The sequence below is a fragment of the Anser anser genome (assembly GCF_964211835.1).
Source record: "Anser anser genome assembly, chromosome: 2".
Classification (NCBI taxonomy): domain Eukaryota; kingdom Metazoa; phylum Chordata; class Aves; order Anseriformes; family Anatidae; genus Anser; species Anser anser.
The window spans coordinates 131,890,706-131,906,798 of record NC_139721.1 but is presented as its reverse complement, the minus strand read 5'-3'; the positions used below and the strand labels follow the sequence as shown (position 1 = coordinate 131,906,798).

Below are 16,093 nucleotides of genomic sequence, written 5' to 3'. Positions count from 1 at the left end.
TTTAATAACAGACTTGTTGGACATTTTTAAATTGGGCTGCTCACAGTCCTAAACCAAAGATCCTTCTTGTAATCCAGCTATTGTTTATTTATACAGCATAGTTACTGAAGACATCTAAATTCTGAACCTAAGGTTATTACTTAAGGCTTTGTGATAGGCACTAGCCACCTTCCGTATAGCAGAAGGATGTATCTGAAATTTCTATTATTAATCTTTCTGTATTGTAATATTTCAAAATTTACTTCAGGCCTGATCCAAATGCTGTTTGAATTACTGAAAGCACCACAAATACAGTGGGCATTTTTTTTTCTGATGAGGAACATATTCCAATTCATTTGAACTATGGACTCTATCCCACTGCCTTGATTCAGACGAGTAACCTTTAGTCAGAATAGCAAATGTAGGACATGCTGGAGGCCTTAGGGTTATTGCTGAAAATAACAGCTACACATTTGGCCCAATTTTCTTCTTTCCTTTTATGCAGTGGATATTTTGCAAGAGATGAATGCCTCTGTGCTTGATACTAGTCTATAAGATTAAATTTTTATACTATATTTTATACATAGGCAAATCCCACTGAACTCATTCTATTTTATGCTTCTTCTTAGAGGAGACTATTATATGTAAGCTGAATCTCTTAACTATATCAAATCCAATATAAACACCCTCTTTATAAGACACACCTCACTCTAATGCTCAGTGTGGAACTCCTAACAAAAATTATAAATGGAGTGCTTTGTTCAGGCATTTAACTCTTTCATTCCTAATATCAAATCACAATGCTTAAGCTGTTTTTATTTTGCACTTGAAAATAAATATAAAGGGAAGCCATAACTTAACCCATATGATGTGTTTGAGCAAATCTGGGAGAAGATTTTAACAAGAGACAAAAATTTTAAAAAGAGACAAGGATGTGACCTAGCCAAAGTTTTGATTTTTTTTAACCTCATTTTTTTAGAGGGGTGTAATGGGGAGCTGGGAAGTAATGGGGGGAAGGGGAACGTGCTAAAACTTTGCTAATTGTTGGAGAATTCAAACCTGTTTTCGTTTATTTGAAATTATTACATAATGGAAGTGGGACGCTATAATTCAACCCAAATGGACGACTTCAATAAGCGGGTGGAAATGATTCAGTACATTAAAGAGAAGCTGCTTCAATAACAAATCTTTATTATAATCAGGAGTGAAGTGGTTAATTTAAGTTTTTACTGAAAAACAGGCTGGCAAAAATGTTTCCAGGGATGTGGGGATTTTTTTCCTTTTACTCAGTAGGGGTTTGGAGAGGAGGTTTGGAAGGGAAGGAGGGCTTCAGTTCCAGGATCCCCGCATTCCCACGAGTTCCATTAAGGAAGGGGGAAGGGCTTCCTGCTGAGGCAGCCATCTGCAGCTTTCTGTGAACAGCAGGAACCAAAGGCCTGGTAAAAGGAGAGTAAACCCAGGGTGACAATTTTGTCTGCATTCAAAGGCAAAATGTGGCTGATTTTTTTTATTAGTGGTATTATTATTATTACTATTATTATTAAGGAGGAGGGAGGGCTTCTCTGGCAGAATTAGCGGGTCTATAATGGTATATTAATTATGAGTGAACAATAGCGTTGCAGGCAGAAAAGTGGCTAGCACAAACACACCCTGACAGCCTCTCCTGGAATGCGCCGCCAACAGCAAGCTGGGATTGTCATCATCCAAGCTACTGTCGCTCTGCTGCAAACTATCTGGAGTCCATGGATGCATGTCTGAGGTCCCCTTAACTTATTGCTTTCTAGGCTAGAGTAAATTAGACCTGGATTTTTGTAAAGTGCTGTCACTTAATACCTATTTTATTAAGGCTATTTTTATGCCCATAATTTGAGGCTAACACATCTGTTATTTCCTCCACTGCCTGGCTTTGGTGAACGTTGCCTATGGAAAGTAACAAAGAGTGACACTGGAAAAAATAACAAGGGTGTTTTAACTTCCAACATCTGGAGAAAACAATATTAAGGAAACAGGAACAAATAGGTACGGTAGCCTACAAAGCAAAAGTCCAATTTTTAACAACAGGGAATAGTTTATACAGTACAGTAGATTTTTATTATTTTAGTCTGGGCAAGCTAATACAAAAAATAAGGTTGAAAAATCTCATTAAAGAAGCAGCAGTTCCAGTTCTTGTTTAGGTCATCCTAATGCCAAAACCCCAGGTACACAGGGAAAAAAAATACATAAATATATAAAGGTACTAATATCCCTTCCAGAAAAGGGTTTCAAAATTCCACCCCAAAAGCTTCCTGTTATGTAGTTTTCAATTAAGTTTTATCACTGCAACATATATGTCCCTGGCTGCTACCTACAGAGATGCAGAAAATTCTACTGGATCATATGAAACTTCAAAACTGAATTAAATATTCCTGTGGAGTGATAAATAACAAGATTAAAACAGCAGCGGTAGTTTTCTAAGGGGAAAAAAAAAAAAAAAAAGGAGAGAGAGTGACAAATATAAAACCTCTTAATATTTGTATTCACATGATTGAATATAACAAAATAGAAAATCTATCAAGAAATATTTTAAGGAAAGGGATGTATTTACTATACAAACATCTATTTGGAAATACCACAATTCAATACCACTGTTTTTTTCTTTTTAAATTTGATAGATTTATTTTTACAATGTGCATTCCTAAACCCTCCCATTTGTTGTCTGAATTCCTGTTTGTGACCTTGGAATTCCAAATTTATGATGTCATCCTCTGCCTTTTTTTTTCCAAGGGCATTGTATTAGAAAATGAAAACAGTATGAAAATATTTCCCTATTCCTTCACACCCTCTCCTTTTCTCCTATTAATAAGCATAACCTTGGCATCAATTAAAGAGAGAGAGAAAAAAACACATTTTTAAATGGAAAGGTAACTTATACTTACCATACTCTGTAATCCAGAAGGCCTATCTTTGTTTCACAAACATTACAGGATGTGTATAGCAGCAGCTGATAAATTCTAGCTACTTTTTTGGTGCATGGACAAGATTTCTGCTTTCATTTAATATTTTCTTTTAAAGAAAACAGTACATTATACTGCTGAAGATTTTTTATTTTTTATCCAGCTCTCCAAAAGGAAGACTCTGTTTCCAGTTGCAAATGATTGTTTTTTGCAGTTTTACTCATATGAAGACTACAGGTAAGTAAAACTGTTTCTCCTGCCAGTAATGAGAAGTAGATAAATGGTAGTTAATAACAGATGGTCCTAATGGCAGGACCATTTCTTATGACAGCAAAAGCAGGAGTCATTACACACCTAAAATAGTTGTGCTTTCAGTTCCCAGTACAAATAATACGTGCTCCAGGTCAGTAACACACCCCTGCATTTGAACAGATTGGCATTCCATGCTAACAAGGCTAAAGGTATACCTGGGGGGTTTTCTGAGAAGGTTCACTTCCTAGGTACATAAGAGTGACTCCAGGCATGGGTGAAAAAACTCCATGTGCTCTACAAGCTGAATATCCTGGCCAGGCTATGAAATGACATGTTGCAACATGGGTGAAATTCAGAGAGTCACAAGAAGCTACATTTAAAAATGATACCTGTTAAAAGCTTAGTGCAACAGGAAAGCTGACATAATGAATGCCAGCCTAGTATTTTAACAGATTTTACAATTGCTCAGCACCTCACAGGATTAAGTTCAAAGTTACCTCTACAAATAGCATTTCCTTCATGACCCTAAAATACTAATTTTTCTAAAGAAACTTTGGGGCCCAAAACCACATAAATCAAATTTTAAAGTAAATAAATAAATAAAATAATCTGCCTCAAATACCACCGAGACCACAATGTTTGTAGAGTGTTAAGAAGAATAAGAGAACCTTTTTCTATCTTTACATCATAACATATTGTTTTCCTCATATCATATGAGGCTGTAAATCGCAATGCCGAAATCAAAGTGCTTCAGCAACATAGCTGTTGTACCATTTTATGGAGGAAAAAAATTAAAAAAAAAAATAATAACAAAAAAAAAGAAAACTACAACTTTGCCTTAATAACTTTACAGTTTAAAAGTTCAGGAAGCCAAAGTGATTATTCTAAGGCAATAAGATTTTCCTAGCTGTGCCCACTTCTAAGCCCCGCAGCAGCTTCCACAGAGATGCTAGTTCTGACAAGTTTCCCTTATGGAAAAACGCCAGACACTCTTACAGAATTTCTAGATATTTAATGTCCACAGTGTGGATTGGACTAATACACAATGTGGATTGTTTCTTTATATATGTTTATATCAACTTCTATGATTGTTCTGTATCACTTAGTACAGAAAACACTTTGTGCTTGAATACATCAAAACATAGCAGGCCTTACTGATGAAAGATACATCTGTTTGAATAGTATCTAGTTTTTTTCAGTTGGTTAATATTGTAGTAGCTTTCACTATCAGAGGAATGGTTTACCTATGAGTAGCACCTCGGAACAACGTGTGGGTACAGTATATGCATTCACAAAATGAGTAAAATTCAACACTGAATATATAGTTATCAAGAGACCTCTCTATCACTAAGTCCTCAACGTAAGGCTCCAGTGGGATTTGAAAAATGCATGGGCTCTTTTCCAACCCTGTGAGGTGAGTTATATCCAGTGAGACTGTAGATATGCCTGTGCAGACAGGTGCAGGCAGTTCCCTCAGTTCCTCTGTGTCTCTGGTCCCAGTCTGCTGCAATCCAACTCCATTGCAGAGGCTACACAAACACATTTAGATGAGAGGTAGGGTGTATTGGCTTGAGCACAATCACACTTCAAAAATACTAGCTAAGAATCTACCAACTAGTTCATGAAATGGGTCTTTTGTACGCAGAATGCTGCTTAGAAATCAAATTGCAGAAAGTAATGATGTCTTTCTAAGTTTGTCATACAAATTTAAAAAAGAAAACATATATAGCAATATAAATAGCCTTAAAAATGTACCAAAATTGTTCAAAATTGAGTATCAGTGAGCACATTACAGTTTTGAAAAAAAATCCAGTGAGTTTATTTTTAAAGATACCCAGTCACATCCAGTCTCCATGGTAGAAGAAATAAGGTCAAGAGGCCAGTTTTTCTTTTAAATCCTGATATCCTTCCTCATGTATAATATGTGCCATAGAATGAAGTGGAAGAGGTAAATGGAGCAATGAACACCTAATAGCTTTACTGACAGTTTTTGCAGTACCAAAACAAACTACACTGTGTTTTTACTTTTAATACCAGCAATTCACCAGCTGAAATACTGACCAATGACCCCCAGTTCAGTAAAGTACCTAAATATGTTTTCAAGCATTTTCTGAGTGTGTAAAGCAAAAGCTTAGATTAAAGCGTATGCTGAATTACTTTGCTAAATTAGAACTTTACTCCACATAAACTGCAGTTGCAAAGCAAGCAATTACACTACAAATTATTCTGAAATTATTCCAAATGCTTATCACAGAAATCTAATTAATTCATAACACTGGAAAGTCAACAGGCAGACCAACATCTGTCAACTTGTGTTTGGAACAAGATATTGATTCCCAAGTGAAGCAGGCTTAAAATGTTATAGCAACATGATCTTGCATGATTTTTCAAAAACTTACAAGCAAGAGAAATATACCAGGCAATATGCCCAGGAAGCATTAGGCCATGCTTCTGAGTTTAAGAGTAGAACCCAGTGGAAATCAAAAAGAGAAAATCAGATACCTTTCAGTCCCCAAGGATCTGCCTATGAGTTTACAACCAGGGAGGTGAACCTCCACATCACCTTTGCTTCAGATTTGTCAGAAAGAAACTTTTCCTTATTCTCTTCCCCATCACAGATATCACTCCTCTTCATTAACCAATATTCTGTTATGTCTAGTCAAATCTGTATATTGAAAGTCATAATATTAATATTAATAATAATAAATAAACTGTCTTTATTAGGAGAAGGCAGGAATAGGGTCAAAACCTCTTCAACCCCCCTTTGCTTTCCAATTTGACACTGAAAGAAAGTAAAATGAGCTAAGGGAAAAGCCAGCAAAATTTTTCTGAGCTTCTCTTGGGCTCAGCAAAATAACCAAGGAGACTTTGTAAGAGCTGTGACATTTGAAGGAACTGTACAGTGCAAAAGGAACTGAAAATATTTACTAACCCAAAAGCTGTTGCCCACTAGTGTTCTCAACCAAGAGGCAATGACACCCTTCTCATGTTCCAGTGGGATAACAACTCAGTTAAAAAATAAACCACGGGAAAGGTAGGGGTCATTGCTTCTGTGTTTGTATTAGACCTGGTTTCTCCTTAATTTTAACATATGAACCCTGAAAAAAATATCCATTTCCTTTGTACCATGGGAAGAGGAGGTCTTTTAAAGCAGAACAAGTAATTGAAAAAAGCTATTTTCTGGCTTTAATAAGAAGTAAGTCAACATGATATAAAAAAGCCCTATGTATTGCAACACCTGTCACAACTTCAAAGAACATAAAAGTGGCTATTGTGAAAATAACAGGTGTCTGCCTAGAGATGTAAAGTCCAATATGTGGCAGAAGCACAGCAACTCAAGTAATTGCTGTTCAAAAACACACCCAAAACCCCTCAAAAAGTGAAAGAAAGAGAGAGAGAGAGAGGGAGAGAGAGGGAGAGGGAGAAACACCTATGATCCACAACAGTGGATATGATTAAACTGTCCATTTTCATATTATCTCATAAGTAATATATCATCAAAGTATGCAAAGAGATTCAAAAATAGATTGGAACAGAACTGAGGTTGAGAAATCAGGCATTCAGGGCCAGGAAAGAGAAAAGTGAAGATTACTGTTTAATTTTCTTCTTTAAAATATGGCCTTGCAAATGGTGTAGATAGATAAATACAATACAAAGTGGATCATCAGGAAAAAAGAAAAGGAAAAAAAAAGATAAAGCTTGCATGATCTCGGAGAGCTATGATCTCAGAAAACTAAGTTTCCTTGTCAAAAAGGATTTAAAGCATCCCAAAGCCTCTAAACTGATAAATCTCTGATACAGTTCTGAAAACTGGGCAGAGCTGTCCAGTTAGTCCAAAAGAGAACATACTTAGTGACAAGAGCATTGATGAAATTACAATTTTGTCCTAAAAACAAGTTGCATATTAACTGCAGTTTGCATAGGAGACGATACCTTAGAATATGCTGTGGATAAAGGTATCATAACTGAAATCCTAGGATGGCTCATTTATAATAATAATCTGTTCATGATATCATATTTTTGAGTCTACTGTCTCTAAATCTCTGCTAAGGGCAGACGTTAAAATTTGGGGGTTAACAACATGAAATTTCATTTTCTTTTTTAACTACCCAAGAGGGACAGAGAGAGTAACATCCGCTTAGCAACCACACTTCCTCCGTGATGCTAACTGTGAAATATGTAGCTGGCCCAGGGTGTTAAGAAGAAGTATGCTCTTGAAGCATAGAAACAGACTGGATTGTTTGAAACATAGCAACAGACTGGGTTGCAGGGTCGTCCCTCACTGCTACCCAATTTTGCTTATTCAAGGATATTCATGGTCTGGGTCCCCTGAAGAAATGTCTTGATAACTCATATGAGCACCATATATGGTGTGTTTATCATCATGCTATTGTATATGAGAACAGAACATCACTTGCTTTATTGATAGGCAGATGTGTGTTTGATGTAAGGTTTTCAGGAGTGCTTAGGTAACATAGACATTTATTCTCATTTTTTAAAAATGCCTCAAATACCTGGGGAGCCTGTCTGATGGCCCAGCAAAGTCACTGAGATCCTTTGGAGCCTTTTACCTTAGATTTTCAAAAATACCCATTCTTCATTGTAAGACTGAAAAGTGTGAGCCTGCTCAGCAGATAAATAACTGTTTGCACAAATAAGAAAACAGGAACATCATTTAGAACCAGTTCAAACCACCAAGGTTATATCTCATAGAATCAAGGCAGTTTCTTATCATTTTTAATGAGCCACCTTTTTCTCCTTTAGTACAACTCCTGAATCTCTTAACAGATCTCTCCTCAGTTATCAAATTCTTTGACCTGAAATTCTAAAATTTACACTTTACATGAATATTACCTCTTCAAACCGATGGATTCTTATTTGGCGCAAAATGGAGTGAGGGGCATTCATTACTTTGTTGTGTTTTGCAGGAGGTACAATGCAGATTTCCAGCTGGATAAACTTGAGAAGAAAACCCTCTGAAGCTGTCACAACCCTGTCAGATGCTTTGCTACTTTGCTCTGTGCAGCTTAGAGCAACTTCCATTTTAGACTGCTTTTTACTGAATAGACAGTTTCAGATGTTCTCAGGATGAGAACTTAAGGCTGTACCTAATTAATCATGTTAGTTTTGTCCCAAATGTTTAACTGCCAACAACAACAAACAAGACAGTTACGAAATCTGAGTGAAGGTAGATTGAATATTATCATTACTCTGCAGCATTGATGGGAATTCTAAAACTAGATTTGTATTAAGGATTTATTTTAACTTATTTAGAATGTCAAACTTTATAAGAGCAAAAAGAGAACAGACAACAGCATATTTTTTAAGCAACAGTGGTTAAAACCTCTCTGCCTGCTTCAAAATCCCCAATCAATGTTTTCCTTTAAAGTTATGTTCCATGATTCAGGCTCTTGAGAATTTAAGTTCTTTGCTTCTTTGCCTGGCTTAGCCAGCTCAGTCAGGTCTTTGTCAGCAACTGGGAAGCATTGCAAGTGCGTAGCTATGTGTTCATTAAGAACCAAACTGTGGTACACTTATTCATGATGAGCAGGAACTTATTCTCCCCTTATTAGTTTTAATAGGAGACCATTAAGAGAAAATGCTGCAAAAGCCCAGCATTTAGTTGAGAAATTGATATATTTTCCAAGTATCAAACAGGATTGGAGTCTGCAAAATGTAACTCCAAAACAAAAGTTTCAGGTTTCATTGCAGTAGCCAAGAAGGTAACATTTCCTGATCTCGAGAGGAATTCTCTGCATCATATGCAGCTTTAACTTTTACCTAACAATACACTAGAAACTGTACAATATTCCAATCTCAATGAAAACAACAAACAAACAAACAAACAAAAAAGTGGTCATGACAAGGGGATATCTGAAGACTAGCTCTCTTCCCAGCAGAGAAATAGCTTTCATAATTCTATTTTACTCCAGTAATGACTTTCTAACAATCTTCTCTCTATATTTCTCTTCTGTGTATAAAAAGGAAGATAAAGAGGTGTGTTTTACAGAAAAATCATTTGACCCAGGCTCCTACATGACACAGACTCCCTGAGAACCTCCCTGGAAGTGAAACACAGGGAGGAAACAGGTGTGGGAATGAGCCACGCACACATTTCCCTCAACAGTAGCCACAGCAGCTGAACCCCACTCCTGCAGAAGCAATGTCTACAATATAATATCAGATAGAGTTACAGTAGAATAACAACTGCACAAGGTACCTTCTAAAACATGAGAGTAGATGAAGGTGAAGAAATGTTTACCTAGAAAAGAGACAGCTAGAGAGAGAAAAAAAATAAAAGCACACAGAACCAAGGAATAGCACCTGAGAGTAAAATTATTCAAAAACTGATATATAGTTCTGAATGCAAAGTACTTCTCTCTAATGCAGAACATTTTTCATGTTACATATTTGTTAGTCCTCACAGAGTTGCTAAACTCTGACTTAGTTGTATTCACCAGTGCATTATAGAATGCTTCAAGGATCTTTGATTCGTTGTATATTTCTATAGCATCTATCAAAAGGGAGTCTTGTTTCCTGGGTCACAAATAGTGACAAGAATCCACTGACAGCTTTACCTGCTGTCGCTGATCCCTAGTGTTTCATTACTACATCATAAACTGAAGAGATTCACTTCTATGCATCTCATAAAGGTTATAGCCAGTCTAAAAATACTCACCCACAGCTTTCTCTTTTGTTGGAGACTGAAACAATGTACAGTATGATCACTTTCTAGCTACTCTAATCATTCTATGAAGTTTCCATTTTTGACCCCAAGCTTTTGTTAGTGACAGTGTTCTTGTCCACCATGTTTCTACAAGCATTATATGTATGCATAATCTTCACCTTTTATTTAAAATCATTCTAACCTACAAAACGCAACTGCTAGAAAATCTGTGTTCTTTCTACATCTTGCTTTGCTGAGATCCTCCTGGACACGTGCTGCCAGTTTTTAAATTGGAAGGAAAATGGACCTTCTACACAGATGGTAGTTTCTAATCCTTACCAAATTAACTGGCCTAACTGTGCAATATTCTCTGCATTGCAGTATTCACTCCCATCATGATATCCGTCACCCACCCTCTTCCTTCCTCCACAGACTCTCAGAAGATTCACACTATATCCATTTCCAACTCTCCTCTCAGATTCCCAGGCAAATGCCAATCAAAGCTTCCTTTGTTGGTGATATGTACATTCCTCCATGAGCTATAAAGGGTAAGAATTTCCCAACTTTCTACAGACTATCATAGGCACGTGCAATATTATTGTCCCATAGTTTATCTTACCATACCCCAGAGAAATCTCATCATCCTGTTTTCTTTATATGGACTACAGATGTCTTAGCCAAGCTTCCTCACCACTGAGTCACTGACCAGAATTGTTTACGTCTTCATAATGAGTCACCTTCAGGATTTGGCTCACTGTCAATAAATGGGCTGACGGCTTCAGCTAGTCTCTCTTTTGTCTCACTCTCCTTCATCTTGTCAAAGTAACTGTACCTGTTGGGAGCATGAATGTAAAATGGCTCCCTCCTAATTTTCCTTTTGCTTTCTTTATGACACTTCATGTAGACTGATGTCACTTTCTATCTCTAGGTTGACTGCTGTTCCAAAACTTTGACTTTCATGTTGTTCCAAGTTCCTGTGCCATAGGAAATCCAATTCAGATTTCTTTTTTGCATCCAAGAATATCAGTTGACATTCAAAAGTGATATATCTTTGGTCAGATGTCAAACTATACTTAATATGTCTTTCATCCTCCTCATTTATAAATAAGAATATTGTGAACATTGCAAATATCTAGAATGCTTTAGAAGTCATGTTGCTTTTTATTATTATTATTTTATTTTTTTCTGTATGATATCTTTTCACTGATTGGAATGTGTAAATGACCAGGAATTCTGCTGGGCCAAGAACTTTCCTTTTTTCACTATCCATTGCCTTGAAGGTTCCTTTTATGAATGTTCTGTATTTATTAATTCTTTCCTTTTCTAATCAGTATGTTTAGTGTGTCCACTCAGCACCTAACTCCCCTTTAGATCTAAGCTCCTTGCAATCAGTGGTTGGCTGGGCTCCCAGAGTTAGTCAGATTCATTTTCTGTTTCACCTTCAGGCTTTCATGTGCTACTTCAGAGCTATTATAGCTATGTTTCCAAAACAGAAGAGCAATATTAATATTTTCAGTATTTCATTATTTTCTAAATGTATCTTGAAAATAAGTTCTTATATTAGTTCCTTTCCTTTAAAAGCATTAAAATATATATATATTAAAGTTCTTGATAAGGTTCCTTTAAGAGTCTTTCACAATTCCTTTCTTCTAAAGTGGCATTTGCCTTGTAGTACTAAGGAAAAAAAAAAAAGAAAAAAAGAAAAAAAAAACACTTATGGTAACTAATTTGAGGTGAGATGTAAAATACTGCCATGAATTAGAAACAGGTTAAGAAACCAAACCAAAGAGTCAGAATTAAGAATCAGTTTTCAAGGGAAAAAGTTAACAAAATGACCAGAACTGACCCCAGATTTCTAGGTGAGTGTAGATTATAAAGATGCAAGTAAAAATATTATTGTAATTATTACTAATAATATGAATAAGTCATACCTAAGTGCTTTGCAACTAAATCCATGGAAATCACACCCCCAAAAAACTCCTCTTAAGTTTCAGTCAGTAACGTTCAAATTAAACCTGATTATAATAAAAAACACAGCTTTTTTGGAGAGAAAAGTGTTGTAATCTCATTTTAAAACTCCAAATCAGTTGTGTGAAGGGCAAAATATCTTTGAAGAGCTACAAACCCTGTAAAAAAATCTAAAAAATTCTAAAAAGTGAATCAGTTATTTAATTCTTCAGCTTTGTCTATTGGTCTTAGCTACAATTTCTTAGGTATACCAAGGTTAACCATACCCACATCGACACCGTCCAGAAAAAGGGATTTTTGTGTCCTCTGGTGCCAGTTCAAACTAATGTGTAACTGGCCACCCTTATAATTTTGTTTATTTTTAAATCAATCTAGATAAACAAAACCTTCCATTTGTCATTATTGTTTCTCTTTTTGTAATTAATCTTCTGAGAAGTTACAGATTAAACAGTACTTACTCAAGCAAAATGGAAAGTTTAGATAATAGTTTCTTTCATAAAGTGCAGATCAAATATAAATTCACATTTTTGGAATATGGAAATACTCATAGTGATGAAAGTTATACTAAGTGCATGTGGAATGTGTGCTTCATTTTTTAAGTGTGTGGGTTTTTTTTTTTTTTTTTTTTTTTTTTTTAAAGCAACGATGCCAGTGAATTTCAAGATGATGAAGTTTAATGGGCCCTGGAGCCTGCTCAGATCTAGCTGCCTCAATCCAAATGCTAGTGTGCATTTAGAACTGTGAGCAGAAATACTCAGAACCTGAAAGACTCATTGATCTGGTAGGAAATATTATTTGTGCCAGTGAGAGGAGCCACTGGCTGGTTTATGTGATTGAAGGATTGAGAACATTGACCCATATGAAGTGTAACTTGGTTGTAGATGGGATTCCACTGTGGAACTCTCTCTGCCATTATAACTGTTTTTAGATGAGGCCAAGAACAGTGCTTTTTGTGTAGCCTGAACTGCCTGAGGTACAAATAAAGAGAGCAATCCAGCACTCACTGTGCTGGATTCCAGAGCTGAAGAATGATCTAATAAGAATGTTTTGTATTCAGATCCTGCACCCCATTTCAATGCTTTCTCAGTGTGGTGCAGGATAAGAGACCTGCTATTAAAGGCAACTAGCCATTTGTACACTCTGGCACATACAACCATTAAAAAATAAACTTATTATGGGTGTGACAGAGCCAATATTCCAAGTTGTGCGGGAGAGGGGGGGAACTATTAAATGACCATTCATGAGGATCTTGATGGACTTCTGCCTTAAAAGAAATAGCAACTTGTGACCTCGCATTCTTAACAATGAGACACACATACACACAAATACATTCATAATAAAGAAAACATAATTTATCCTGGGCTTGGCTGATCTGACAGTATAGAACAAGGTAATCTCAGTCATGCAGTTTAGCTGAGTGTTATGCTATCCATCAAAATATAAAACAAATATAAAGCAAAACGTAAAACATTGCTATATTATTGAGAGTCAGCATAATTTTTAATTAGAAGATGTGTTTTGAATGTTTCCTCCTTTGATGTGCTAAATAAACAAGTATTTTTGAATATACAAAAACCAAATAATTTATGGGCAAAACAATGAAATCCTCATTCCAAAACCAAAACCAGCCAAGCATGAATTCTGCCCTCAACTCTGCTACTGCAGCTAATGTGAAAACTAAGAGACTGCTTAGATAAGGCATAATTAAAAGACAAAGTCTGTTTGAACTGAAAATAAATTAAAAGTCTAAATGGACTTTTCAATTATTGGCTAAACACCTGCCAGGGAGAATAATGCAGATCTAGATTCTCTTCTCAGGCCCAGTTATAAAGTGCCATCTCTAAATAAAGCATAAGTTAGCATGAAGCACAAAACATAAAAATAGAAAAAGTAGTGTCTAAAATTGAAAGAGAGAAAGTCAGGTTGAAGGTGGGATTACTAACAGTTTCACAAGGTTTGCTACTTAAACTGATTTTGTTTAATTTTTTGATTAATGCCCTGGCTCTAGACCACAGAAGTATGCAGAAAAAATCTGCAGCCAACACAAAGATAAGAGTCATACATTAGAGGACTGGGTGTTTGTGAACTGAAATGATTCACTGAATGTCATCACATTCAGTGATGAGAATCACAAAGTTTGTATTGAAGTCTAAGAACTCATTTTGAAAAGATTCAATAGGGTCTGCTCTGGAACTATCAGATGATTGCAGGAGGAATACAAGCTACCAAAGTGATGCTTTTTTTAACGCAACAGTAGAGGATGAGCAGTAAATTCTTACTGTGTAACTTTGACAGACCTCATTGGCAATACTGTATACAACTGGTGTTCAAGAGAAATGAATTTAGCACTAGAAAAGGTGTAGAGATGGAAACTGGGATAGCCAGAAGAATTTATCATAGGAGAAGAAACTAAGTTCAGCTGTTGTTAATTATAATTAATTTAATTCATTTTAAAATACATTATTAATTATTATAATCAACTGTAATCAATTATAATTAATTTATTTAATTATAAAATTAATTTGAGGTGGGCAAGTAAACATCAGGAAAGCAGAATACATATTTATAAGCCAACAGATAGTACTGGCAAAATAATAATTCAGCAAGCAGTGGTCATATATTACTTGAGACTGGAAACTGAAAGATAGTGTCTAGCCATTAGCACAGTAACCTTCTGATGGAAGTTCTTCAGAGTTGAGACACAAAAAACATAACTGCTCTTCAGAAAAAAAAAAAATAATAATAACCAACTGTGAAAATATATGGTAACTATATCAAACAATTTGAATAGATAACTCAGGAGTACACTTCCACTCCTATGTTTCTGTCTGATGAATTCACTTGGAAGGATAAATGCCCATCTGGACATAATTTTTGTTTCTAGAGGCCCATTAGCTCTCTGAGGAAACAAACTATATTACAAAAGCAACTTTTTCTCTGTGACAGTGAAGTTTTCTGCAAATTAGAGACAGGAGCAGAGGAATGAACAGGTTGACCATTCCCTATTGGATAACTATGAAACCCTTCACAGCAAAGGATACCATGTCCCCTTCTGACCCAGCTAAAAGTCTATTACCTGTTAGCAATTTCAGCCTGGCAAAATGAATTCTTGTCAGGTGTTCAAATCTGAGGGCCAAAACTCAGGGTGTCTAAAATCACGCTTGACTAGTCTGAAATGAAAGTGAATTCAACATTAAAGAGTCATAATGGTACAATTGAAAAAGTATTGAACTAAGTGGTCAACTTTTATATATACATAGACTTTGGGGATACTTAAAAGGTTTCTAAGGCTCCTTTAAAGCTAACATTAGTTTTCTACTTAAGGTCCTCTGATGAACAGCATTCTATAGTAAATTTATGTCGTATAAATGAATATAGCTATGGTTAAGCAGGCTTACAGAATAGTTCTAAAGAAACATTTTGTTCCAATAGTTTACTCATGCCTGCATGATGTGATATATGCAGGAAATCTTTTTGAAGAAAAGAGACTATTTACTGAGGAATATTGTTTAATCCAAAAAGATGCAGAACAAAGCAACCAGAGTAAAACGATGTTTAAAACAGACTGCTTCAATGTTAGAAAACATAACACAAGTCAATTCTTAACACTGTTGAAGAAAGGAATAAAGTAATTCTTATTCCATACTTGGGCTGTCCCATCTTAACATTTTTTCTGTGTCTAATTAATTCATTAAATTTAAGCGATAGGTTCTGACTTAAAGTTCCATATTTTCATTTGAACCCCTGAAGGAATTCATCGAGAATGGCCCTTAGACCTTATTTTGCTAAATTCAGGAAAAGTCAGATTTCCTTCAAGACTAACAATTCTTTCTTTCTTTCATAAATGGTGAATTAAAAATACAAATATCAGCTCATTTCTGATCCTTTGCATTGCTAGGATTTTGTTCTACATGCTCAGATCATTCATTCATTCAAAAAATGCATGTTTAGTAGCTGTTCAAAAAGCAGATTAAATCTTTTAACACATTATTATTGCACTGCCTCAATAAGACCTTAGTTTACCAAAAAGGATATTTACTGTAAATATGGCACTAGAACCAGCTGCATCACATTTACACAAAAAGAAAACATACTGGATTGTTTAGAAAAAGAGGCATAATATAGTGGCGATTGCTTTTCCCTATACTTCAGAATTAAGAGTTTGAAATACTGTGCTTGAAGTCCCATAAAGCTTGGTATGCTTTGGGAACAGCACACCGAGCTTAATTTGGGCCAGGCTCCTTTTTCCACTTTGAAGGAACAAAATGAGACTTTAACAGTTCCAGGAGCCTCT

General features: G+C 35.7%; 1 long non-coding RNA gene across 4 annotated transcripts in view; it reads right to left on the bottom strand.

The window, feature by feature from the left end:
* Nucleotides 1-981: 981 nt before the first annotated feature.
* LOC310894696 overlaps nt 982-16,093 on the bottom strand; it is a 28,764-nt gene continuing 13,652 nt past the window's right edge. For 2 of the 4 annotated variants that reach the window (XR_014580099.1, XR_014580100.1), the window contains one exon: nt 14,164-14,969. This is a non-coding gene — a long non-coding RNA (uncharacterized lncRNA). Of the gene's footprint in view, nt 1,416-3,092; nt 4,694-14,163; nt 14,970-16,093 lie in introns of those variants that run through there. The other 2 variants (XR_014580097.1, XR_014580098.1) reach the window with 2 other exon arrangements.